This window comes from Lagenorhynchus albirostris, chromosome 4 (genome assembly GCF_949774975.1).
Source record: "Lagenorhynchus albirostris chromosome 4, mLagAlb1.1, whole genome shotgun sequence".
NCBI lineage: Eukaryota > Metazoa > Chordata > Mammalia > Artiodactyla > Delphinidae > Lagenorhynchus > Lagenorhynchus albirostris.
In genome coordinates, this window is record NC_083098.1 from 145,081,437 (window position 1) to 145,107,388 (window position 25,952).

Sequence of the window (25,952 nt, forward strand, 5' to 3'; positions counted from 1 at the left end):
AGCATCTGTTAACTACGTAAAACACCCTGCTCAGCTGAAAAACCACAGCATTCCTGGTGTACCTCTGGGGAACATTTTTCCTGCATGGGCTGTGCCGGGTGACGGTTTTCAAGAAATGAGTCCAGTGACCTGTGGGTAAAGACCTTTTCTTTCTGTGACAAATGCCCACCCCCTACCCCACCACTGCTCTGAGGGCCTGCAAATCATTTCAAAATTCGGGTATTTGTCCTGCAAATGTTTACTGCCCTTTTGTGGAGCCTGAGGGTCTTGGGAAGTGAAGGATCCTGAGTGGTGGGATGGGCCAGGGCAGGCTGGGGCAGACCCCATTGCTGACCAGCACAGTCTGGGGGGGAGTGGGGATTTATGTTGGGTTTCTTGAGGCCGGCCCAGGAGGGGCTGGGAGGGAGAGGGGCCAGAGGGCTGCTTAAATGGGGCAGAAGAGCCTGGGTGGAGAGGTTTTGTCTAACCCCAGTGGGGCCAGCCTCATGCTCAGGTAGAGAGAACCAAGGATAAGTATAAAACTGCAGCTGAGGGAGTTCCCTGGAGATCCAGTGGTTAGGATTCCAGGCCTTCACTGCTGAGGGCCCGGGTTTGATCTCTGGTTGGGGAACTAAGATCCTACAATCTGTGCAGTGCAGCCCAAAAAGAAAGAAAGAAGGAAAAAAACAAAACCAAAAACCTGCCGCTGAGGAGGTTGCCCAGGGCCAAGCCAGGTGAGGCAAGAAGTCAGGACTAGGGCTGCGATGCCCGGGGACCACTCTGTGTCAGAGAACCCTCCATCCTCATCCTCACACCCATTTAACGGATGGAGAAGTCGAGGCTTTAGCTTGCCCAAATGCACATATTCCCCAGTGGAAGAGCTGGGATGCACGCCCAGGCCCTTCTGAAGAGCAAGCCTCTGGGCTTCGGCACACGCCCCTCCTGGATCTGTCGGGCCTCCAAGGGGCGTTGTGGAGGCCAACTGACAAGGCTGAGGGGCCCGAGCCGAGGGTGAGGTGCTTGGCCCATAGGGACCTGCCCCACTGGATCCAAACCATGACAGGCCCTCTGCCCCCTGTGCTGGAGGATGCCCCACCCTCACCTGACAGCTCAGCCTCCCCCACTGGACTTTACTGGAGATTCCCTCCTTGGAGAAGACCCCCTGAACCCCCAGCTAAACCAGGGGCCACCTCTGCTCCCCGAGGCCTTGACTGTCCCTGCCAGGTCACTCTATGCTCTTGCCATTTATTTCCTGACGCCCTCACCAGACATCAGACCACCCAAGCAGGGCTATGTCGGGCTCATCAAGGGGTCTTCAGAGCACCTCAGGGTCTCCAGTGCATCCCGGGGTCTCCAGCGAGCAGGAGAGTAGCCACTGAACTCCAGGGTCAGCGTGCACCCTGCTGACATTCCCTTTTCTGCCTCTCACTCAGCACGGCAAAAGGAAAGATGTAAGACTCCCTGAGCCCCTTCCCAACATTCCTGACCTTGCCCTGGATCTGCTGAGGCTTCCCACAAATTGCTTCTCCACAGAGAGAGTACGGTGTGGCTGGGCTCACCTGGGGCCTGGTCTAGAAAGGTGTCACCCTGGAAACCCAGCTGTGCAGACATCCTGCAAGTGGGAGGCCCTCGGCCCATGAAAGAGCCACAGTTAGAGGCCCTGAATAACCCAGGGCACATCCAGGCCTTTTCTCGCCCAAGCTGTGGGTTTCTCTGTACTTTCCTTCACCTCCAAATACAGCCCAGAAATTGATTCACTTAACAGCCAAATGGAGAAACAAATGAAATATGATTTCATTGTGGGATCTTTCCAGCCACTCAATAATTTAAAACCCGGCCACATGAAACCAGGAGTAAAAATAACATGTGACTCACATCTTGGAGCTCACTCCCTCAAACACAGGTCCACACACCTGGATTATTCAGCGAATTCAGGTCCAAGCTCAGCATCACACCCTACAGTTCTGAATTCTCCAGGCCGGATGGAAGGAGAAAGGGGCATTGATTCTCCATAACGGCTGAGTCTATTGAAGTGAGGGCTGAGGTCTGACTCCCAATCCCGCCGTGGGTGGGAACACTGCCCCAGCAGAGAGGGGACCCAGCCCCATGTGCCCTGTGTCCACAGCACTAAAAACAATTGCTGGGAACTGTGCTGTTCTCCACCCCCAACACTCTAGGAGCCTGCTCCCCGTCCCTGGGGTGAGGCGAGCCTGGCTTCACCCACAAACCGGAGCTCATGCAGCGTCCATCCCCAGGGCCACTTCCCCGAACCACCCCTTTGTGTCTGTCCTTTGTTTGGCTGGACACAGAGGCCTGGGCACTGACTGTGGGTCCAGGGCACAGAAAGCCTGGCACTTTGCAGGTGAGGAGCAAAAGTTTCCTAAAAGGAACTCAGTCGTATTCGTGAAGAGGCATATTTTTAACAGAAAGGTAAATAGAAGAAGAGAAAAATATGCTATCATCCACACTTCTCAGGTTACTGTTCTCACAGGAAGATGTATTGTTTCAACAAGGCCAATCAATCTCTTTGCTTCACTGCCCCCACGTGGTGGAGTACTCTAATTGCAGGCATGCTATCACAGAGTGCTCATTCTCCTGCGTTGCAAGACTTTAGATCCAGCCTAGGATAGGTGTGCAGACATTGCTCTTGGTAAAGAGCACCCACGCACCTGCCTTCAGCCAACACAAGGGGAGAGGAAGGGGCGCAATTTCATGCAAGGTCTTCAGCCATCCTCTCACCCTTTCCTGATATTTGAGGTGTTGGCTGCAGAGGCTGTATGTAGTTTGTAATCATGACCTAATGAAGCATATGAGCGTGGAGAGGTGGGGCAGCTCTCAGGAATTCCTTACTCTCTGTCTCCCGACTGGTGTTTACCTGATGCCCATTTCTCTTGCTCCTTGCTTTCTCACAGCACCCAAATTTCCATTCTTGCTCACCATGCAACCCCAGTAAGAAGTTCCCATGGGCTTCCCAGTAAGCTGGCCCAGTTCAGAAGGTTCTGAGGGGTCTAAGGGCGACTACATTCCTCTGGAGACAGGGATCAGCTACACCACTTAGCACCCAGCTTTCCCTGGACACAGGGCTTTCTCCAGGAATGGCATAGGACCCAGTTCAGGCCAATGGGATGCGAGTGGGGAGAAATGCTGGAAAAGATACTTGTCTTCCTTAGGAGAGAGCTCCAGGACGCCCTCCTCTCTCCTGGTCTGGATGTTGTGATGGGGTATGTATTGCAATTTTGTCCCCATACGGACAGCCTGAGAATGAAGCCAACATCAGGAGGAAATCATGGAGAAGTGGGGCCAGAGCCCCTGGATCAAGCCAGTACTGAGACCCACCTATCTCTGGACTTCCAAGTCCATGAGCCAAGAAAGACCTTTGAGCCACGTGGGCTTGAGTCTTTCGTTATTTATTACACCACCCTCAAGTCCCCTAAGGCATCACTGTTTGTGATGTCATTGAAAGCATCCTGGGCAGGATCTCCCTCCAGATGGAATGATGCTTGGATTGCACTTGACTTAAGTGGCAGGACAGTCCAGGAAGCCCTCCCCTTCACCTGCTCCCTGGTCTGGTAGGAGAGATGGGGGAATACCTGAGAGCCTCTGGCTTGCCTGACCCTCATCAGAGATGGAAAGAAAGGGGGCACCTCCCAACTCTGTTCCAGGCAAGACTCAGCAAGAAAAGAATATCTGCTGTGTGTCAGGGAAAGTCTTAGAGGTCAACCTGCCAAGACCTGGAAGGGGAAGTACACTCACCATGGAATACTCCCTGGGTTTCCAATTCTTCACCCAGTGGGGGCTGATAGGAAGTCAGTGTTCAATTTGTGAATGATAAGCAGCAATATTGTCTATGTAGGCTCCTTAGGAAGAGGCCTCAGAACAGGAGTACCATTTTGCAGCAAAGAAGACATGACATTGAGTCCCACCCCAAGGGATCTACTTGTCCTGCCCCGGAAGCTGCCAGCTGATAGAATGCCCCCTCCAAGGCTCAGCACAGGGACCGTCCCCTGCAGATGGAGCCCTGTCTTCCAGGATGCAGTACACGCCCGGCACCAGCAGGCGGTGCACAGGACCGAACCAAGAGCAGAAGCGCGCCTGGCCCCTGTCACCGTCATCCGCAGGGACCCACTAGTGGGATGTGTGCTGCTCGTCTCTGCGACCTTGGGCTCTGCTGGATTAGTGGTCCTGGCTCAGCATGGGCGGAGCGGATGGGGATGCTTCCACCAGGGGACGGAGTGAAGATTCCATTGAAGTTGAAACTGCCTGCGAGTGGGGACCTCAGACCAACGGACCAGAAAGGCAGAGTTACTCTCCCAGGGGTGGGAGTGGCGGGGGACGGTGACGGCCCCTGATCATCCTGAGGAACTAGGGGTGCCCCTACAGTGAGGGCAGGGGGCGTAAGCCCGGAACCCGGAGGACCACGGCGGCATCCCTGGGCTCTCCCACCCGCGGTGGCAGTAAACAGGCAGGGCAAGGACCGCTGTGTGAAAGGGGCCGGCAGCAAGGGCTACTGAGGGTCTGGGCCTCCCGTCCCTCAAGCGACCTTGATGGAGGTGCCGGTCAAGGGCAGGGAGGAGAGAGAGGACGAGCGTCCGTGGGAGCCTCTCCTGAGGCCGCAGGGCCAAGCCTTGTTTTGCTAAACCTCCTGAGTGAGTCTCTGTAGAGGCCGCGTGGTGGCCGGGCCTTGATGGGGACGTGAGCAGAGCTGAGCCACGCAAGGGCGGGCCTGCAAGGCTCTTCGATTCTGCCCTGGGCTTCGCTAATGCGTGGTGTGGATGCCTGCGTGACTGGCCCGTCTGCCAACCCAGTGGTGCGAGGCCACCATCAGTCAAGGCCACGCTTGCCCAAGGGGGGCTGGAGTCTGGGCACCCACGGCCCCTCTTCAAGGCTCGAGTGGACAATTCCCAGGCCCATTCCTCTCGGCTCCTTAGAAGATCTCAGAGGGATCAAGGTCCAGGGTGAGTAGCTCGACAGCCTCCATTCATCACTGGCCCCCACCCCGCCTTGCGGCCCTCTCCTCGGGCCTCACTCCTGTCCCCGGGGATCACTTTCACAGTCAACTTCCTCTTCAAAGCCCTGTCTCCCTTTCTGGAGTGGGGTTAGGGAAGGAAGACCAGGCTTAGACAGGGAGGGCTCGGAGCCAGCAGGAGAGGAGGCTGCCAAGGCTGGGGGGTGGGAGCGATGACCGAAGGAGCCTTGGATCCCAGGCGCAGATCCCAGGCGCCGGGGCTCCTGGGAGAATCAAAGCGGCCGAGTCTCGTGTCTGAGCTATCTGAGTGACTGTGAGATGGCAGAGACTAGAGACATCAGGCATGTGGGGAGGAGGGGTGGGCAGAGAGGGAGAGAGACACAGAGACAGAGAAAAAATGGAGAAGGAGTTGAGGGTAGGGGAAGGGAAACGGGAGCTGGGAGTGATGGGAAAGGGAAACAGAGCCGCCTTTCTCCGGCCAAGTTCTGAACCCAGGACTCAGTGATTCGCGGGCCTGTTTTCTCTCAGGGATGCTTAGCCGTGGACGTTCTAGCTGCATGGGGGTGGCAGGGGGTTAATTCGTTAGAACGGTGGATGCCTGAGGGTATTAGAGCTCCATTTTCTCAAGGAATCCTTGATGAGAACAGTTGAAAGGAAGCAAAGGGCGAGAGATGTTTCATTGGCGTCAGAATCCCGCACCCTGGATGCTGTCCTCGTTTCTCTAAGCACGTCCCGGGCCGCTGCGAGGGAGGAGGGGGAGGAGTTAGGAGGATTCTTGCTGATAACAGGTAATCTGACCTATTCTCTGAACGGCAAACTATCTGTCTTCTTACACTCGGCTAGAGGGAGAGAGAGAGAGACAGAGGCCGAGAAAAGACGGTAGCGGCCCTGCAGCCTCCAACTTCTAACGAAGGAAAAGCCCGCACGTGGGTTTTCTGAGCAACTATGCCCACAACCTGAACCACCAGCCACAGAGGAAGGATGTGCGGTTGTCATACTGTCATCCTTCTCAGGGCCTCACTCTTCTCATCTTTGAAATGGGAACAATCCTAGGGCCCTCGCAGGCTGGCACGGACAGAATAATGAGGTGATGTGAGCCGGTGCTCAGCGACCCGTCCCCCCGCCACAGGCGAACAGGGGGCGTGAGAGTCCCTCAGTGCCCCTGGCTCTAGCAGCTTCAGTCCTTCTGGCCTCCGTGGACCTCCTGCCGTGGAGGAGCTCCTGCCACAGAAGTCCCGACTGTGAGCAGAGCACCCACCACCACTCGGTGAAGCGCCCTCCCTGGGCCTGGGGGGCGGGGGCCAAGGAGGCTGCCCACCCCCATGCTGCCCATAAAGAGAATCCTGGGGGTTGCACGTCGGAGAAAACCCAGAGCTGGATGTCAGAGCAGTGAAAAGGGATTTTATTCTGGACTATTGCAATAGGTGGAACTGGGCTCAGTCCTGAATACAGGGTGGACAGGTGGGGTTTATGGCCCAGGAGCAGGTGGGGTCGCTGGATGGAAGATTACTAAGAGGGAACATCGGGGTGAAAGAGGTTCCGGCTAAACCCCCGCACAGCATCCTTGCTGAAGGCTGGGAATCGGACATCCACTAGGGGGCGCTGGGGTCGAGGCGTTGGACCGGCTTAGCTGGGTTCTGTCTCTTTAGGACAAAGTTAGAATGAACACTGAATCTACGGAATCTAAAAGAAGGGTACAAATGAACTTATCTACAAAACAGAAATAGAGTCACAGATGTAGAAAACAAACTTATGGTTACCAGGGCATGGGGGGGGCGATAAATTGGGAGATTGGGATTGACATATCCACGCTACTATATATAAAATAGGTCACCAATAAGGACCTGCTGTCTAGCACAGGGAACTCTACTCAGTACTCTGTAATGGCCTATATGGGAAAAGAATCCAAACAAGAGGAAGATATGTGTATGTACAACTGTTTCGCTTTGCTGGACAGCAGAAACTAACGCAACATTGTGAATCAACTATACTCCAATAAAAAGTTTTTTAGAAAGAAAAAAGCAAAAGGGCTCGGGGGGGCCCGACTAAGTTTGGGTCAGGGTCTTAGTCATGCACACGAGAGTCAGATCCATGTAGCCCTGCAAAGGCTTCAAAAGCTGAACTGGCCTTGGAACTGCCGTCCACACAGACCGGACGGGGACGCGGGGCCCAGCCCGCCAGCTTGACCGCCTCCAGGTAGAAGCATTGCATTCGTAGTTCAGAGCGTGTTTGGAGAGGGGACAGAATCATTTTGTATTGTCGTGGGGCGATTATATGTGTTAAAACTGGACACCAGAGCAAAAGTAATTTTACTGTATGTAAAATTTGTAAAAATAATGAAAACAGCAAGATGTAAGTGCTCTCCCTGGGCTGGGCGCACAGCATTCCTATACGTTACCTCCAGTCCTTCACCAACTCTGTGTCACGATCACCTCACACAGGTGAGGAAACAGGCTGACGAAGGGAGGGGTCTCCCCAGGTCATGTCACTGGGGGCCAGGGCACCGGGACCGGAGACCCAGGTCCGCCCTGTGTTCTGTAGGGTCTGGTGCACAGTAGGCGTACAGGGCTGGGCTGAGGTCTGGAATGGCAGCCGAAGCCCGTCCAGCCATCCGGCCCGTCCGCTGCGTGAGCAGAACACGCTTGCTGTCCTGGGCTCAGTCCTTCCCTGTGGCTGGCTAACCAGGGTCCCCTACAGCAGCGCTTCCCTGACCGTAACTGGAGCTGCCCACGGCTGCCCAGTGCCGAGGTGGTCCCAAGGAGGCCGGGCCAGAACGAGGGAGACCAGCCAACACCCCGGGAGGGTCCTCTCTCCCCACCTCTTTCGGGTCTCCTGGCCCCCGCCTCACCTGTGGCCTTGCTCCTGCTGGGTTTCCCGGGTCCCTAGAAGAGGTGGCTCCCGGGAGAGCCAGAGACCCAGGCTCCAGCCCCTCTGGGCCACTGCTGAGCCGTGAGACCCGGGCAAGTTTCCTGATCTCGCAGAGCCTCAGTTTCCTCATCCATAAATGTGGATGATAATGTTGACCTCACAGGGAGGTCGAGGCGTGGATACGGTTGAAGAAGGACAGTCTGCAGGCGGTTGTACAGTAAGACCGGGTCTGCCCGTAAGAGCAGGACCTGGAGATTTTAGATTGATGGATTCAATAAAATCTGGACTCAGATGAGAAGGCAGACTAGGGGACCCAGGGACTCCCAGACAGACTCCTGGGGCAGGCAGGCTGGGGGGAGAACAGGCAGAGCTACAACATGTCCGTGTGTCATCTGGTCCACGCGTGACCCACCTCACAGCTGGGCACACCGAGGCTCAGAGAGGATGAGCACCCTGCCTGCAGTCACACAGCCAGCCATCAGCAGAGCCGGGAACACCCCCAAGATCAAGTGCTTTCTAATCCCAGGTGCTTTCTTCGTGAACTGTGGCGACCAAGGGGGTCTGCCAGAGCGTTTTGTCAAATCACCCTCATCCTCGTCCTTCCAGAAAATCAGGTCCCGTTTGTCATTTGCTCTCCCAAGGTGCAGTCAAAACAGACCTGCGGCCTTCCTGTGTTTCCTTCTCCAAACAAGGAGACGACATTCCAGGGCGATGGGGGAAGGGAGTAGACACTGATGAAGCAATGACTGCCTGCCAAAGACTCGACCCCAGAGCAATGGGCGGTCCTGTCAGCGAAGGCATTGCTTTTGCTTTACCCGAGTTACCCTACCTGTCCTCCTGGCAGCCCCTTATACTGCTGGCTCCATTTCACAGATGAGGAAACTGAGGTCCTCCCGAAGCTAGCAAATGGCAGAGCGGGGAAGTGCACAGACCCCAGGGGTGATTGATGCCGCTGTCCGTGTTCCTGTCCTGTGGGTGAGCTCTGTGATTTTTAGCGGCTCACAGACACCGACGTTTCTCATCACACGGTTTCTGTGGCTCAAGGGCTCTTGGGAGGTTGCAGCCAGACCGTCGGCTGGACTGTGGTCTCATCCAAAGCTTTGCTGGGTGGGGAGGATCGCTTCTGAGCTCATTTTGAAGATGAATAACGTGAAGCTTGGAGACATTAAGGGTCTGACTCAAGGAAATACGGCCGGAAGTGTCAGAACCAGGTGAGTTTCTCTCTTTCCACCCCACCCTGCCTCCTCTGAAAGGTGGGTGCCACGAGGGGCAGCCAGGAGGGAACGGCGCTTGCAGTTTCCAAGGGAAGGGCACCTGCTCTGTCCTTGTTGGCAGTTCCCACCGCTGGGGGCTCACACATGCCCCATGATATTGCCGCACTGAGTCCTGGCTTGGCCAGCTCTTTCTGCATCCCTGCCGTGCCCTCACAGATATTACTTAGGCTGCGGGGGAGGCATCTGCCCAGGTGTCTTGCTGGGTGGCTGGTGGAAGTGGGACTCAGACTAGGTCTTCCTTGTTTGCCCTCAGTCAGCTCCCTGTCTGGAGCAACAGAGATGGCTGAGAGCTCGTGCAGGGCCCTTGCCTTGACTCCGTCAGCCGATGACCCCATCACCCCGAACACGGCACCCCAGGCACCAGCCACTTCGTGGCTGGCCACAAGTCCTGCCAGTGGGGTCAGAGCCCCTGGCCGTATTGATGCTCAGTCCTGTCACCAGCTGTTGACCTCGGGCTCACTCTGTCTCCTCTGAGCTCCTTTCTAAGGAGGCGAGGCCAGAACACCCACTTCCTAGGACAGCTTTGGTGATCAGGTGAGGACCCAAGTGACCATGTGGCTGGGGACAGTATCGTCACTGCAAGCTCTTAATATGCGTTATCTGTCGCTAAATTCTCCATACTATTGTATGATGAAAACCCAGGGCTTTAACAAGTAGGGAGAACCAGGTGAAGACAGCTCAGCACTTCCTGGGCAAGCCCCGCCCCTCTCACCTGTTGGGGAGTGGGTGGTGATTATAGGAACACAGCCTTGGGGTGCACCTCCTGAGGGCGCCACAGGGATCTTAGCCCCGCGGGCCCCAGAGGGGTGACCCATGCGGCGTTTTTTGCGCTCAGTCTTCCACTAGAGGGCAGTGGTGGGCAGGGGCCACCACCACTCCCCCGTCCCCCCAACCCCCGGGTTTGGCCTGAGCGTGAAGGTGGGACTTGCCCAAAGCCACTCAGGGAGAGAATTACACCCCCTCCCCTGGGCTCCCTGGGGCTCATCCACGTGCCTGTTCACAGTGGGGGTCTGGAGGGAGACACACCATGAGCAAGTGACAACACCTTAAAGGATGAAAAACGGGGGGCAGGGGGGCCGGAGGTCCCGAGCCCGGGGCCTCCCGAGGAACGTGGCTGCAGGAGCCCACGCTCTGGGGGCCGCTGCCAGTGTGCTCCTCCTGGGCTCAGAAACTTGCTCAGGAGCGCCTGCGTGTATAAACGTGCATCCAAAACATGGTTTCATTACCCACCAGTTGCATTGTTTCTGAGTACAAAGTAATCATCTTCTGATTTTTTTTTTTTTTTTTTTTTTTTTTTGCGGTACGCGGGCCTCTCACTGCTGTTGTGGTCTCTCCCGGTGCGGAGCGCAGGCTCCGGATGCGCAGGCTCAGCGGCCATGGCTCACGGGCCCAGCCGCTCCGCGGCATGTGGGATCTTCCCGGACCGGGGCACGAACCCATGTCCCCTGAATCGACAGGCGGACTCTCAACCACTGCGCCACCAGGGAAGCCCTTATCTTCTGATTTTAAAGTGAGACACCCTGAAAATACAGAAAGAGTGTCATGAACATTGAATGGCCCCGACCACATCACCCTGATGACTACAGAGAACATTTTCATATTCTTCTGTCCAGTTTTCTTCCTCTAAAGAGCATTTTCAAAACCACAGATAGGCTCTGATCATCCAGGATGTTCTGAAATCCCCTCCTTCAGCCTGGCCTCGCAGGATACGTTGAGAATATCTTCGTGTAGTCAGTGTTTATCCTGCCATAACATCTACAGTAATTGGCAACTTCCCGCTGTCTGTGGGCTGGGATGGACCCTAGTCCTAGAGGGAGCCCCAAGCGACTGCATGGGAGTGCGCTGAGATAGCCCCCATGACCCTGTCCCAAGAACCAAGTCCAAGTCCACGTGGCCTTGGGGTGATGCCCCAACCTCCTATTCACATATAAAGCTGCTTTGTGCCCATGGGGTCATGCCTGTCCCCACCGGGCATGCAGGTCTCAGCCTTGTCTTTGCCCCTGTTTCTATGTCACTCTGGCCGCAGGGAGCTCTGCTTATCCCAGAAGGGATCAGACCAAGTACTGTCCATTTAATTCATAGCTTTTGCTTCCCGGCTGTGGGTATCTCGCCCTGTCAACACACGTTCTAGGGTCTTCTAGCTGCTCGTGGAGTGGTCACGCCTGCCCCTCAGGCCACCTTCTGCCCTTCGCTGCATGGCTCACCCCGGCCCCTCCACGCTGGGGAGACTCACCCGGAAGACAGCCCCAGTCCACTGTGCTCCCTCTTGGGGATCACGGCTGGTGCCCTTGGCTTTCATTATTTTAAAGCAAGATTTCCAAAATGGTCTTTAAAAGGTTAAGACAAGAAATTTAGGATGTAGGCGATTTGTTTGTTTATAAGTGAATTCTGGGCTCCACAGCGCCAATCCCCAAGGCGAGATGGTTTGTACACCTCATGCACATCAGGGAAGCCCTCGTGTTCCTTGTACCAATCCCGAGCCCATCAAAATGAGGTTCAAGGAGGCGGATGTGAGGATGCTGTGTGGTTGAGGAGAGGCGTCAGGGCATCCCACGCAGGCTCACAGTGGCCTCGGGCCCCTCAGCCAGCACCGCTGAGAGGAGCAGCGATGCCTGCGGTCTGGTGGTTGGGAAGAAGGTGTCTGCTGCAGAGCCGTGGTCCCCAGAAGGTCCCCAGGCCGTCCACTTCCCACTTGCAAATGGGGAAACTGAGGCCCAGAGAGAGCTGTGTATTGTCCGAAGTGACCCCGGGATTGAAAATACAGGGCTCCCTGAGAACTCCCTGGCGGTCCAGTGGTTAGGACTCCACGCTTCCACTGCAGGGGGCGCAGGTTCGATCCCTGGTTGGGGAGCTAAGATCCCACAAGCCATGCAGCGCAGTGCAAAAAAAAAATTTAAAGGAAAAGAAAATACAGGACTCCTGACACAGCTCAGCCCTGTGAGAGGACCCACGGGGCTACGGAAGGGCAGGGGAAGGGTCTCTAGCACAAGAGGGCTTCCAGACTCGAGACCTGAGCAGGAGAAATCCTGCAGTGGGACCCTGGCTAGGGGACTTCCAGGGGGAGAGTCTGTCCAAGCTGCTGGGCCCCTTGGGGCCTTGGTCTCCAACCCTGGAAATGGGCAGTGGCTGGGGGATGGGAGCCCTCGGGATCTAAGCCTGAGCAGGTGCGTGGCACCCTGCCAGCCCTCGACCTGGGGGAGGGCCCCCCGAGGAGGGTGGTCAGGACCTAACTACCTCTAAGCCCCCGGCCTGGCCTCCCTCGGGGTTGGGACCAGCACCCTCCCCTGGCCCCCGGTGGGGTCCTGCAGGTCAGCCTAGGCCTGCAGCATTAGAGAGCTTGGTGGGGGTGACTAGGAATTTCAGGGCCCCGCGCAGGTTCCTGGGAACCAAGCCGCCAGGGTTTGGCCCAGGGAAGCGGGGTCACAGCTCAGTGCCCGCAGGGTGCCAACGCGGGAGCCAGGGGAGCCCCTGGTGGCCGTGGCCATGGGAGAGCTCACCCTCCATGCAGGGGCAGCAGGCTCTTGGTGAGCGGCGGGGGAAGGCTGCCCCGTGTGTCCAGGCTTCCCGACTTTCCAGAGCAGCCAGATATCTTAGTGTGAAATCTCTACTTTCCGTGGTTGAAAACGAATCAGCGGTCTTTACGCCCTTCGCCTGTGGCCTGACGGTTGCTGACACCCACAGGAATGTGAGCCCTGAGGCCAGAGCCCCGGTCCTGGGACAGGCCAGACAGGGTGAGCCCAAGGGGTCACAGGAAGCGAGCCCAGGTTTCTGGACTGAAGGAAGAGTGTCAGGGACCACGGTGACCAGTATTATCAGGTGTCAGCCAGCGGGGCGCTGTGGGAACCAACTCTGTGCTCTTGTAAGTAAAAGCAAAGAAAATGTCAGACACTTTGTACCTCATTCATTCACTCATTCATTCGTCCATCCACATGGGTGACGGGCACTGAGCGGCCAGCTCTTGTCCAGCCCCAAGGCCAGCGCGGGCCCAGCACCTCCTGCCTCCTGCCCAAGCCAGCTCTTCCCCCAAGACAGCACAGATCATCTCGTGTGGCTGAGTCAGAGCCAGCAGGATGCCTGATAAAAATGCCCAGCTGGGGTGTGCGTGTGTGTGTGTGTGTGTGTATGCATGTGTATGTAGGGCATTGCTTTGAGCCCTTGACCATTACTAACTCTTTTATTTCTCACGAATACTGATGGGGGGGCCGAGTATCTAGCATTCTTCCATTTCAAAGACAGGGAGAGAGAAGCACAGGACTTCCCTGGCTGCCCAGTGGTTAGGGCTCCACATTTCCACTGCAGGGGGCCCGGGTTCGATCCCCAGATCCCTGGTTGGGGAACTAAGATCCTGCATGCCTCATGGCTTGGCCAGAAGAAAAAAAAAGGGAGGCACAGAGAGGTTAAGAAACTTGCCTCAAGTCACATGGCCAGTCCTGGGAGCAGGGGCCCCGCCCCTCGTGGTTCAGGGATCTGTGGAGGGGCACGGGAGGCTTGCCTGTCACAGGTGACTCTGCCCACCTATTTGAATGTCTGAGCATAGACGTGTCTTTGGGATGGGGTGCTCAGACTTGCCTGATGACAGGGGCCCCTTGGGAACTTGTTAAAAATCTAGATTTCTGGGCCCTGCCCTGGAAGGTGCTGACGCGGTGGGTCTGGAGTCGAGGATCTGTAACTTTAAGGACACCGCCGGTGACCCAGGAGGAACTACTTTGGGAAATGGTCTCTCTGGACGCCCTGAGATCTGCTGTTGCCTCGCACAGGGCCCAGCACACAGCAGTTGCTCAGTGGATGTTTGCTGAGCTCCCAGCTACCGAAACCGGCCCCAGCAAGAGGGGCGAACTCTTCTTGGACAGCCCAGCCGTGCTCAAGGGCCCATCCTCCTGCCTCTCTGCGGTACAGGGACCAGGGGGGTGCCTCCCCTGCCCGCCCAGCTCAGGAATGCTGACTTCCACGGGCCGGTAAGGAGGAGGAAGGTCATGGAGGAGACTCGGCCCCTTCCTGGCGGGGCGGGCTGACCGCGGGCACAGCCAATGACCCGGGCTGACAGCTCGGGCCGCCTGATCGGAGCCTGGAGGGCCAGCTTGCTGCAGATGTGCGCCTTCCTGCCCGCGACAGGCATCGCACAGCCAGCGACCGTCCCGAGGGGCCCCGGGAGCCTCCCTCCCTCCCTTCCTTGGCAGGGTGAGTTCCAGACCACCGGGCAGGACTGCTCTAGGAGGAGCCGCCCCTATGCTGCGGCCCCCAGCCCCACGCTGAGGGTCACCTGTCGGGGCAGGTGAGGCCAGGGGAGGGTGGGCGTGTGTCCCCAAAACAGTCCTGGCCGGGGAGCGGCAGGGCAGTGCTCAGCTGGTCCTGCGCCTGAGAAAGGGGCCAAGGGCTGGTGGTGAAGCTGGACGTTGTCGGGGTGGCAGCTGTGAGGCAGGAGGTGCCTCCCCGGGGTGGGGCTCACAGCGGGGGGCGGGGAGGGCTCTCGAGGGCCCAGGGGGCAGCAGCCCCGGGATTCCGATCTCGGCTGAGCCCCTGGCCTGCGAGTAAGCGCCTCCCCCTCTGAGCCTCAGTTTGCCATCTGCGAGAGGTGAGCGTCCGTGCTGGGGCTCAGGACGGTGTGCCCCGGGGGGTACGGCGCCCACAGCCCTGGAGAGGAACAGAAGCCCTGGGCTGGGGGCCAGGTCCTGGCTTCCCCTTGCCTCTAAGACTGCCCCGCCCACCCTGGGCATCAGCACCGGGGGTCTCTGCTCTTCCTCTTTCCCCCAGCCCCCACCCCACCCCCCAGGGGCCAAAGTCCCTGCAACACTGGGCAGTGGGCCCGAGAGTGGGTTTTGAATGGGGACGGGGCGGAGGTGGAAGGGGTGGGGAACGTCCCTGCCCCGCGGCCCTGGGGTGCACTGCAGACCTCACGTAGACTGATGGCGGGGACGGGCGGGGTGAGGGGCAGCCCTGTGGCCCAGGCGAGGCACTGAGAGCCTGGTGACTCTCCCTCGCTCCCTCCCCACCTCGGGGGCTGCGGGTCAGGCCCCAGGCTGAGTTTTGTTTACACAAAACAGAGCCTACAATTCTCAGGTGACCTGTGGAGGGGCCCGGCCCGAGGAGGCTCGAGGGGGCGTAACTTGCCGGAGATCACCACCAGGTCGTGGCTGGAACCGGGGCCTCCGCTGAAGGCCTGCCTTGGCTCTCCCAGTGCCTCGGACCGCAAGGAGAGCACAAGGAGAGCCAGGCTCGGCCCCTCTCGGCCTCCTCGTGCAGGCTGGGCGGCTCCAAGGCTGGCCCAAGGCCACACGGCAAGTAGGCCTGAGACACGCCCTCCATCCTTCTCTCTCCACACTTGCAGGTTGTTCCACCTTACTGGGCCTCTTTAAAAAAAAAAGATGTGATTTTTTTTTTTTTTAAATACATGGACTCCCGTATTTTTTTATTTATTTACTTTTGGCTGTGTTGGGGCCTCGTTTCTGTGTGAGGGCTTTCTCTAGTTGCGGCAAGCGGGGGCCACTCTTCATCGCGGTGTACGGGCCTCTCACAATCGCGGGCTCTCTTGTTGCAGAGCACAGGCTCCAGACGCACAGGCTCCAGACGCACAGGCTCAGTAGTTGTGGCTCATGGACCTAGTTGCTCCGCGGCATGTGGGATCTTCCCGGACCAGGGCTCGAACCACTGCCCCCTGCCTTGGCAGGCAGATTCTCAACCACTGCGCCACCAGGGAAGTCCAAGAACAGTTTTAGATTTACAAAACAATTGCAAATATAGCACAGAGAGCTTCTGTAAGCCCTACCCAGTCTCCCCTATTACTAACATCTTACATCGGTTCCATACATCTGTCACAGTTAGTGAACCAATAGATTCATTATTACTAAGTGAAGCCCATACTTCATTCAGGTTTCCTTTGTTTCTACCTAATGTCCCTTTTCTGTCCCAGGACCCCAGGACCCCATCAAGGACCCCGTGTGACATTTACTAGTCACATCTCCCAGGGCTTCTGGACTGTGACAATTTCCCAGACTTTCCTTCTTCTTCTTTTTTTTTCTTCTATTTTTTGAAGTAGAGTTGATTTCCAATGCTGTGTTAATTTCTGCTGTACAGCAAAGTGCCTCAGTTATACATATAAATCTTCTTTTTCATATTCTTTTCCAGTATGGTTTATCACAGGATATTAAACATAGCTCCCTGGGCTCTACAGTAGGACCTTGTTGTTGACCCATTCTCTATACAATAGTTTGCACCTGCTAATCCCAAACTCTCACTCCATCCCTCCCACCCCCCCTCGGCAACCACAAGACTGTTCTCTATGTCTGTGAGTCTGTTTCTGTTTCGTAGATAAGTTCATTTGTGTCATATTTTAGATTCCACATATCAGTGATATCATATGGTATTGTCTTTCTCTGTCTGGCTTACTTCACTTAGTATGATAATCTCTAGCTGCATCCATGTTGCTGCAAATGGCATTATTTCGTTCGTTTTCATGGCTGAGTAGTATTCCATTGTATACATGTACCACATCTTTATCCATTCCTCTGTTGATGGACATTTAGGTTGTTTCCATGTCCTGGCTGTTGTGAATAGTGCTGCTGTGAACATAGGGGTGCATGCGTCTTTTCAAATTATAGTTTTGTCTGGACATATGCCCAGGAGTGGGATTGCTGGATCATATGGTAGTTCTATTTTTAGTTTTTTGAGGAACCTCCATTCTGTTCTCCATAGTGGCTGCACCAGTTTACATTCCCAACCGACAGTGTAGAGGGTTCCCTTTTCTCCACACCCTCTCCAGCATTTACTGTTTGTAGACATTTTGATGATGTCTGACTGGTGTGAGGTGATACCTCATTGCGGTTTTGATTTACATTTCTCTAATAATTAGTGATGTTGAGCATCTTTTCATGTGCCTGTTGGCCACCTGTATAGCCTTTCTTATTTGAATTCTTTTGTTTTTGAGGAGTTTTGGTTTGGTGCTTTGTAAAATGCCCCTCAATTAGGAATTTTCTGATTAGACAGGGATTATGGGTTATAATCTGATGCTAATTCGTTTTTTTTTAACTCAAGTTTTTCTAGCTTTGGCCACGGAGGGCTCTTTCAGCTGGCCCTGCCTCCCTCTGACACATCTCATCATGGTGGGATTTCATTCATTTGTTGCTTCATTCATGTCCTTCCTTACTTTTCTGCCACTACAAGCCAGGCTCATCGTGTCTCTATCCTGGCCCAGTCCTAGAATCGGCCATTTCTCCAAGAGTCCTGATTCCTTTTGTGGGAGAAAAGTCTTAGGAACCAAGATTCACCTGCACTCTGTGTGTGCTTGTTGCTACCTGGGTGTCTTTTAGGACCTCTCAGCAGATGTGCATGTGCATACGAACCCATGTATAAACACACATGTATGTGTACACTTATGTGTACACACGTCCATGTAAATACACATATCTATAAGTTAGCCTGTATATATGTGTGCACTAGCCCGTGCATACGCACATATCTGTAAGTATCTACTCGTGTGTACGTGTATCCGTATATATACACATATCTATAAGTTAGTGTGTACGAATGTGTATACTAACCCATCTATATACACAGATCTGTAAGTTAGCATGTATATATACACATATACTAACTCGCGTATACACACATATCTAATAAGTGTATCTATATGTAACCTGTGTATCTCTATCAAGTGAAACACGAATTCACAGCGATGTCTCCACCTCTAAGCCGTCACCCATGGATCACTCCAGCCTCCTCTCCTTGGTTTTCTGTAGCTCCCACTCCAACAGTGAGAAACCCGGCTGTCACCACCCACCACCCATTTACTTAATTATTCACATTCTGACTACCGGACACACGTATAGAAGCGTAAGATTTTGTAACCCAGGCCCCCGTGGGGAACAACACGACCAGCTTGAGCCCAGGGCCCATGTGTGAGGTCTTTTGCCTTCAACCTTCAGCCTCCACTCGTTGCCAACCTGATGTGCAGGTACCTCTCCCCTCTCTTCGGTGACGCTGTTTCGTACATTTGTGATACTGTTCACTGTTTTGTCGTACTCTGCATCCAACCTGGCATTCCCCTGTCCTCCTAAATTTGTTTTATTTGCATACGTTCAGGTTCACTTTGTGCTATAAAGTTTAAAGTCTTTTGACAAATGCACGGTGTCAGGTATCCACTGTCACAGAATCACACAGAGTTTCGCAACCTGAAAAGAATCTCCCAGGCTTCCCAACTCAACCCTCTGCGGCGCTGATTTATTTGACACCTGGGTCATTTCCGAGAAGTCGCTGTTGTAGAGCCCCCGCCCCCTCGGAGCCCTGCCGTCTCAGAAGCAGGCAGTCATCTGCGGAGGGATGCCAGAGGCTGCCAGGCAAAGGGTGAACGCTGCGGCTTTACAGGAGTTGGGGGGTAACCCAGCCTCAGGTGGGCCTGGACCCGGGCTCGCCGCAGCCCCGCTGAGGGTGTCCTGACAGAGGCCGGTGGCTGTGGAGCTGGGAGGTGACAAAGGGTCTCTTGGGACCACTTTGCACTTCCAAGCATCATTTCATGCATTTCAAGGACACGGACCCGTGTCCAGTCCCCAAGGTTTTCTGTAGAGTCATTGGCCTCTTCCTCCAGCGTGGAATACGGGGGTCAGCATCTCGGGTGCGGTTTAATTAGAAACACCTGCTGGGAGAGGGCCGGGTCCAGCCTGACTGGGAACCAAAACCCGCAGCAGATTTTGTTTGTTGAAAATGAACAGTAAAGGGACTGAGAAAAACAGCAGACAAATCCCAGCTGAGGTCCAATCTGCAAAAGTACCTGGTCAGGCCTCAAAACTGTCAAAAGTCATGAAAAACATGGAAAGTCTGAGAAACCAGCACAGCTCAGAGGAGCCTAAAGACACATGATACTGAAGTGTGAGGTGGTGGCCCCAGTGGGCTCTGGGGACAGGAAAGGACACTAGGAAAAAGCCAAGGAAACCGAATGAAGTATGAACTTCAGTTAATGGTGAGGTATCAATCAATATCGCTTCATCAGTTGTGACAAACGTACCATAACGACGTGAGATGATGTTGCGGAAACAGGGCATGGCACCAGATCGGTGGGTGCTCCAGCCAGGCCCCCCACGCCGCGGCCTGTGAAACCTGCCGCTGGGTGGCTGGGCGTGTGAAGGGCTCAGGTGCGGATGTCCACCTGCAGCGGGGCTGCTGCTCGGAGCCTGCGGGGGCCCGTGGATGAGACCTGAGTCCCTCCCACCCAGCTGCCTCCCTGGAGAGCCAGGAAGAAAGCGGGGAGCTACAAATCGGCCAGGAGGAGACGGGTGAGCGTCCTGTACGGCTTTGCCCTATCCGAGGCGGTAACTCAGGGGGCTACCCTTTCTGCGAGTCTGGGGCAGGCAGGTCCTTCGCACAGGGGCTCCTGTTCAGGTGCCTGTTTGTTAGTCATTCAACAAACGCTTGCAGACTTCCCCGGCAGTGCCCTTGAGGGTCCTCGAGTGTTAGCCGAGCGGCAGCCTAGAAAGAAACCCCAGTTACAGCACAGATGTGCCCAGGACCCTCAGGGCTGGGGAAGGGGTGGCTTCCACGTCAGCGAGGCCTCAGAAGGAGGCAATGCAGGAAGGAGACAGACAGGAGTTGAGGTCACAGCCTGGAGGAGAAGGTGACCAGGAAAAGGATGTGCAAATGCAGAGGAAGTGGTGGGGGGCACAGGGGATCAGGGAGCCCAAGGACCCCAACCATCGGGGGAACGGGGTGGCCTGAGTGTGACAGGTCAGTGGAAAGTGAAGGACCAGGTGCTGAGTGGCCGGTGGTGCTGTTTTCTGAGATGCGGGGGATGGAGGGGTGGGTGGTGGGCAATGGGGGCAGTGGTCCAGTCCCACCGAGAGGAAGGCCTGGCATCGCCCTCAGGTGTGAGGTGGCACCTGGGCTGTCAGTGTGGGCAGAGGGCTCTGAAGTCCCCGACCTTCACGCTCACACCTGAGAACGAGTGTAGACAGAGCAGTGTGGCAGGTAGGCGGAGGGTGGCCGCTGAGGGGCCAGCGAGATGGGGACGGGGCGAAACCATTGGATTTAGCAACGCGGAAGGTGCTGGCGGCCTGGGCAAGGGCAGTTTTGGGGAGTGGGTGAGGAGAGGCTCAGGAGGGGCACAGAGCTGGCTGGGGGAGAAGGCTCTAGAGGTTTCGCCAGAGGGAGCAGAGATGAGAAGTCGCCAAATGAACGACACGGGGGCTGAAAGGGGGCTACGCCCCCAGCCAGCGCCACCCATGTGTAGTCCTGGCGCAGCAGGGAGCGGCATCGGGGGGCTGCAGAAATTCCCCCCGAGCCCTCCTGCCCTGTCCCACCTGCAGTGGTGGGTCTTGTCTGGGAGGCCTCTGGGAAGTGTGTGCTGGGGCCTGGGTTAATGTTTGCACAGCCAAGTTCGAGATCCATCCCCTGGTGCCTGGGCTGGGATAACGCCCAGAATCCCGGTGGATGCCACACCCCGCTTCGGGAATGCTGGTACCCTGGAGGGTGAGGGCCCACGGGATCGGGGTGTCCCTGGGGTCTCATTTATAAGCTGGGTGACTTCCCCAGGCTCCCAGGGAAAACGGCAGCCGTGAAGGCCACACCGTGCATCCCAGTCTGGAGCCCCCTACTCCCATCTCCTCCAGGCAGCCGCCTCCTGGTCACCCACGACTCAGGGGATGGATGGCCCAGGGCAGTGGGGCGAGCCTGTCCTATGATGGGAGGAACCTCTAAGACACGGTCACTGCCAGCTGTGTGGCCGCTTAGAACCCCATCCCTTAATTCTTTTTTATATATTTTATTTATTTATTTATTTATTTGGTTGGTTGGTTGGTTGCATCAGGTCTTAGTTGCAGCTCGAGGGCTCCTTAGTTGCGGCTCACTGGCTCCTTAGTTGTGGCATGTGAACTCTTAGTTGTGGCATGTGGGATCTAGTTCCCCAACCAGGGATTGAACCTGGGCCCTCTGCATTGGGAGTGTGGAATCTTAACCACTGTACCACCAGGGGAGTTTCCACCCCGTCCCTTAGTTTTTAAAGGAGGGGGCTACTTTGAACTGGTGGGTACCACAGGGCCCCCCTAAGGATGTGACAAGGAGGACATGCCAGTCCGGACCTTGCTCCCTTATAGGCTGTGAAAACAACCTTTGTCCTTTCTTACCAACTTGCTCCGAGTGCCCTGTCACATTATTTGGGGTGTTGACAAGGGAGCACCCCTCTTCTGAATGTGGAAGATTCCCAGGCACAAATACACCCAGGCACCTGGCCAGCTCGTGGGCCGAGGAGGGGAGACAGGGCAGCAGAGTCAGCGATTCCTGGACAGAGGGCGACGCCTGCCCGGACAGAGCCGGACGGGCTGGGGCCACGGCCATTGCGGGTGGCGTCTCCGGTCCACAGGAACTGCTGACCGCTTCCTGCAGGCCTTCGACCCGGCCCGGGTGGCCATCAGTCATCTGGAAAGGCTGTTTAGTCCCGATATCCTTGTTTTGCAAAGAGCAGTTCCTGAAATCACGGGGCCTAGAGCTCTGCTCATCTTTGATTGGGCCTGGTTTCAGCTGCTCAGGCCAGAAACAACAAACACGGACCGAACTCTGCTGAGCACACGCCTGGTTCTAGCCCTTGCGGCAGGTCCAGCGGCAGCCGGGTGCCTGGTTCCAGACGAGCAGCTTCTCCCTCCGTCCGGGGCTCCGACCTCAGACCTGGTTGTGCAAAGGAAGGACGTCTCAGGCAGATTGCTCCTTAGACCCGGGTGGGGCTCAGGAATGCGCTGGCCTTGGCAGGAGTGTCTTTCTGGGAGATTGCTTGAGTCGGGTCCCATCTGCATCTGACAGATGTGGAGCCAGAGACCAGGAAAGGTGACGGGGCGTTGCCTGGCGTGGACCAGTGGGGGTACTGGATTCACCCCCTCCTGTGACCTTGGGTGAGGGGCTTTCTCTGCCGGAGTCTCAGTTCCTCCGAAGCCTGAAGGACGGACTTTGCTACCTCGCAGCCCAATCACCTGTCTTTATTGGGAACATTCTCAGGTGCCGGTTCTTGGTAACCCTCGATAATTTAGCAGCTGCAGTCCTAACCAGCGGGAGGAGGGAGGAAGGGTGCAGCTTCCTGTATCGTGTCCTGAGCCGACATCAAGCACAGGACGGTCTTCAGCTCTCTGGTCATTACTGGTCTTCCAGGCTGCCTGGTGCTGGTGCCGGCTCCACCGTTCTCTACTGAGATGCTCTCCTAATGTTACCGAATCCAAGCTCGGTCTGCTCGCTGCACTACAGGCCCATGAATCGGGACGAGATGTTGAGGCAAGGAATAGCGTCTTCATTTGGAAAGCTGGGCGTCTGAGAAGATGGCGGACTAATGTCCTAGAGTACCATCTTTCTTTTTAAATAAATTTATTTATTTAATTTTTGGCTGCGTTGGGTCTTCGTTGCTTTGCACGGGCTCTCTCTAGTTGCGGCGAGCGGGGGCTGCTCTTTGTTGCGGTGCGCGGGCTTCTCATTGCAGTGGCTTCTCTTGTTGCGGAGCACGGGCTCTAGGCATGCAGGCTTCAGTAGCTGTGGTGCGCGGGCTGAGTAGTTGTGGCACACAGGCTCAGTAGATGTGACTCGCGGGCTCTAGAGAGCAGCCTCAGTAATTGGGGCGCACAGGATTAGTTGCTCCGTGGCATGTGGGAACTTCCTGGAGGGCTTGAACCCACGTCCCCTGCATTGGCAGGTGGATTCTTAACCACTGCACCAGCAGGGAAGCCCCCTAGAGTACCAGGGAAGTCCCCTAGAGTACCATCTTATCTGGGTCTCATGCCAGTTTTTTTTATAGAACAGAGACAGGGAGGAAGTAAAGCAAAAAGGCTTTTTTTGTTTTTTTTGTTTTTTTGCCTGTCTTGCAAAATATCTCCTGGCCTGGCCAGCCTCTGGGAGGGGATGTGTTAATTTCTTTTCTGCAGCCATTCCCAGGTGGGCAGGGTCAGAATGTCTTCCTGTGAGGTGAACAAAGGCACTTTCGTTTAACATTCAGGCAGAGGGGCAGGGTTCCCCGAGGCAGGCCATTACCTAGCTTGCAGCTATAGGCAGCATCCTTTTAGTGATTATAGTAACAAAAGCAACAAAAAGCAAAGATTAAAGTAAAAGAAACAGATCCAACATGGAGTCAGATTCTGTTCTTCCCTGTTTCCCTAATGGTGAACCTTTCCACGTCCCAATGCCAGGGTGGCAAGGGATGTTTCGTGGTGACTCCTTCCTGCGTCAGTGGCAGGGTGATCCTGAGGGGCTTTTCCATGAATTCCCCATCCCGCCCCATTCTCTAGAGCAGGGCCCATACCCAGGGCCAAATCCCACCCCTGTTTTGCAAATAAGGTTTTCTTGGCGCTGGACCAGGCCCAGTCATTTCCTATCACCTAAGCCTGATTTCAGGCTGTAACCGCAGGGTTCTGGTGGATCCCACATTACGACCTGAAAAGCCAAACCTATTTTTTCTCTGTCCCTTTATGGAAAGCATCTGCTGCCCCTGTTCTAGAATCACCTGTACGTCTTGCTTCCACTGTCTGGGCTGTTGCAGAGACCCAGCAGGGAGTCGTCCTGTCCCTCAACCCTAACCCACCCCCTCCCCAGGGCCTCTGCATTCCTGGGATTCACCATTTATGTTTATGGCCTGTTGTAGTGTAACCCTCAGGGCGAGAGGGTGACCTGCCCCCAGAATCTGTAGCCACCAGAAGTGGCTGTGGGATGCTTCAGCAAGCTGCCTACCTGGAGCAGGCCAGGCTCATGTGCTCTTCTGGCTGGCCCTGTCCCCAGGCAGACCTTTACACCTTCTCTCTGCCTAGTCCCTCTTCCTCCAAGAGTCAGCTGAGGCGCTTCCACCTCCAGGAAGCCTTCCTAGATTTCGCCTCCCTCTTCTTCCCCTTCCTTTGGCACTGCACAGATCGTGCTACATCATCCCGGTCTGTTTCCAAGTCTGTAACCCCAACTTGTCTGAGCCCCCTTGTGGGTGGGGACTTGAAGTCAGAACTGGGATGATGGAGCCAAGATGGGTGGTGGCAGGGGTAGCTCTGAACCCCAAAGTGCAGAGCAGTCACAAGGCAGAGTGTGGGACCCCCCAAGAGGCTGGACTATGTGCCAGGGAGGCTGTCCAGAGGATCACAGCTGGACCTGGGGGTTGGACTGGGTCACCTTTCCTGGCCCAGGACTGTGCTAATACAGCCCCTCACAGCCCTAGAGGACTGAAAATGCTCTAAGATGACATGACAAAATTAGAAATTGCTTTTTGTCTTTGTAGGACCACAGTTGTTGCTCTTTGCTCCATGAGTTAAAATATAAGCAGAGGATGGAAGGCAGGGCACCCCACAGCCCCTGTCCCCCAGCTCTGGATGGCAGCCCAGGGCCAGCGTCTATGGTCTAGGAATCAGGCAGGAGCCGTCCTGGGAGCTCATTGGGAACCTCCGTCCACAATGGCAGAGCAGAGTCCAGGCGGGCTGAAGGTGGGAGAGGGCCACCTCAGACCCACAGGGAGGGTTAAAGAGAAGCTGCAGCTGGGTTGCTGGTGGGTGGCCACAGGATTTCCCACAGGAAGTTCCTGAGAGCTCTTCCTCTGGCCGTGTGTCTCATGCCTTAGAGTGTCAGGGGTCCGCTTTGGCCCTGGGCAGCCCTGGTGTCAGCCTGGGGACTGTGTGACCTGATCCGGGGCAGGTCCTGCCTCTCCTAAGCCCGTTTGCTACTCAGTCCAGTGGGATGGTGGTAATACACTGGAATGGCTACAATCCATGCATCCAGCATCTTTTTGGCAAGTGATAATTGGAATTTATTACAACCCTGCAGGGATCAGAGCTGCTGACCTGGGAGGGCACTTAGAGATCTCTAAGCCCAAGTTGACCATTTAAAAGGGAGGAAGTGAGGCCCAGGGGGTGACAGGCTCTCTCAGGGGCACCCGAAACCTGGGCTGGGCTGGGGTTGAAACCAGCCTCTTGCACACAGGGCTGTACGGGGCTGCCCTGTGGTGCAACTTCCAGGAGGGACCCCTTATTTGGAAAGGCTCACATTCTTCCTCTGGAAGGCTATTAGGGTGCACTTGTAGAGTTGGGGTACACGCTGTGAAGTTGGGGTACGGTATGCAGAGCTGAAGGATGCTGGGCACAGTGGGGGAGGCTCTTGGAAACCCCCTCGGCCTTGGGCCAAGAATGCAGCTACAGAGACAAACAGGATACGGGGGCTCGGGCCGCAGCGGGGCACAATGGCCAGGAGAGGAAATGCGTCCAGACCCTTTTATGGTTGTGGAGCCCATCTGGGGCCTCTTTCAACACAGTTTCCAGAAAAACAAAGGGAGCAGAAGCGAGCAGCTCATGTTCCACACAATGTGGGGTTCTGGAGAGGCGGCTGGAGAACTAGGGGGCCCCAATCCACAGACAGAGGCCAGGCTTGGGGAGGCCGCACCTCCCTGGGGCGGAGAGGGAGAGCTGCTGGTGGGAGTGGCTGCCTGGCCCCCTGGGACCCAGGGGGTGGCGTGAAATCCTCCCCCATTACTTGGCCTGTGGTCTTAGGGGACTGTGAAAATGGCCACCTAGAACCTCTGGCTCCTGCCTTGTGGTCCCCGAGCATGTTGGTGGCGTGTGGGGTGTGGCCCGGCTGGGCTGGGGGTGTGGGCAGCCCGAGCTCCGGGCCTGGCCTTTCTGGGGCCCCCGGAGGGAGTGGCTTGCCTGCCCTGGACCTCAGCGGCCAGAGCTGCTCCGAGAGGGGCTCGAGCCTCATGCTGGCCCTCAGTGGGGGCTTCGCTGGTGTGAGCTGGCCACGCGCCCACACGCCTCCAGCTGCCCCCTCACGCCTGGGCTCTGGCCCACTGGGGAGGGGAGGAAGTTTGTGACATTGGGGTGACTGCATTAATGCTGGGAGTTGATCTGAGGAAGGACGGACGGGGCGGGGAGGGGGTCATCCAGAAATATCTC

The 25,952-nt window shown here is 56.0% G+C and overlaps 1 protein-coding gene across 2 annotated transcripts in view; it reads left to right on the forward strand.

The window, feature by feature from the left end:
- The first annotated feature begins 14,025 nt into the window (after positions 1 to 14,025).
- Positions 14,026 to 25,952, forward strand: part of SH3TC1 (SH3 domain and tetratricopeptide repeats 1) — a 49,741-nt gene continuing 37,814 nt past the window's right edge. The window contains exon 1 of one of the 2 annotated variants that reach the window (XM_060148778.1): positions 14,026 to 14,265. The gene's annotated coding sequence lies outside the window, so the exon portion shown is untranslated. Of the gene's footprint in view, positions 14,266 to 14,317; positions 14,360 to 25,952 lie in introns of those variants that run through there. The other variant, XM_060148776.1, reaches the window with a different exon arrangement.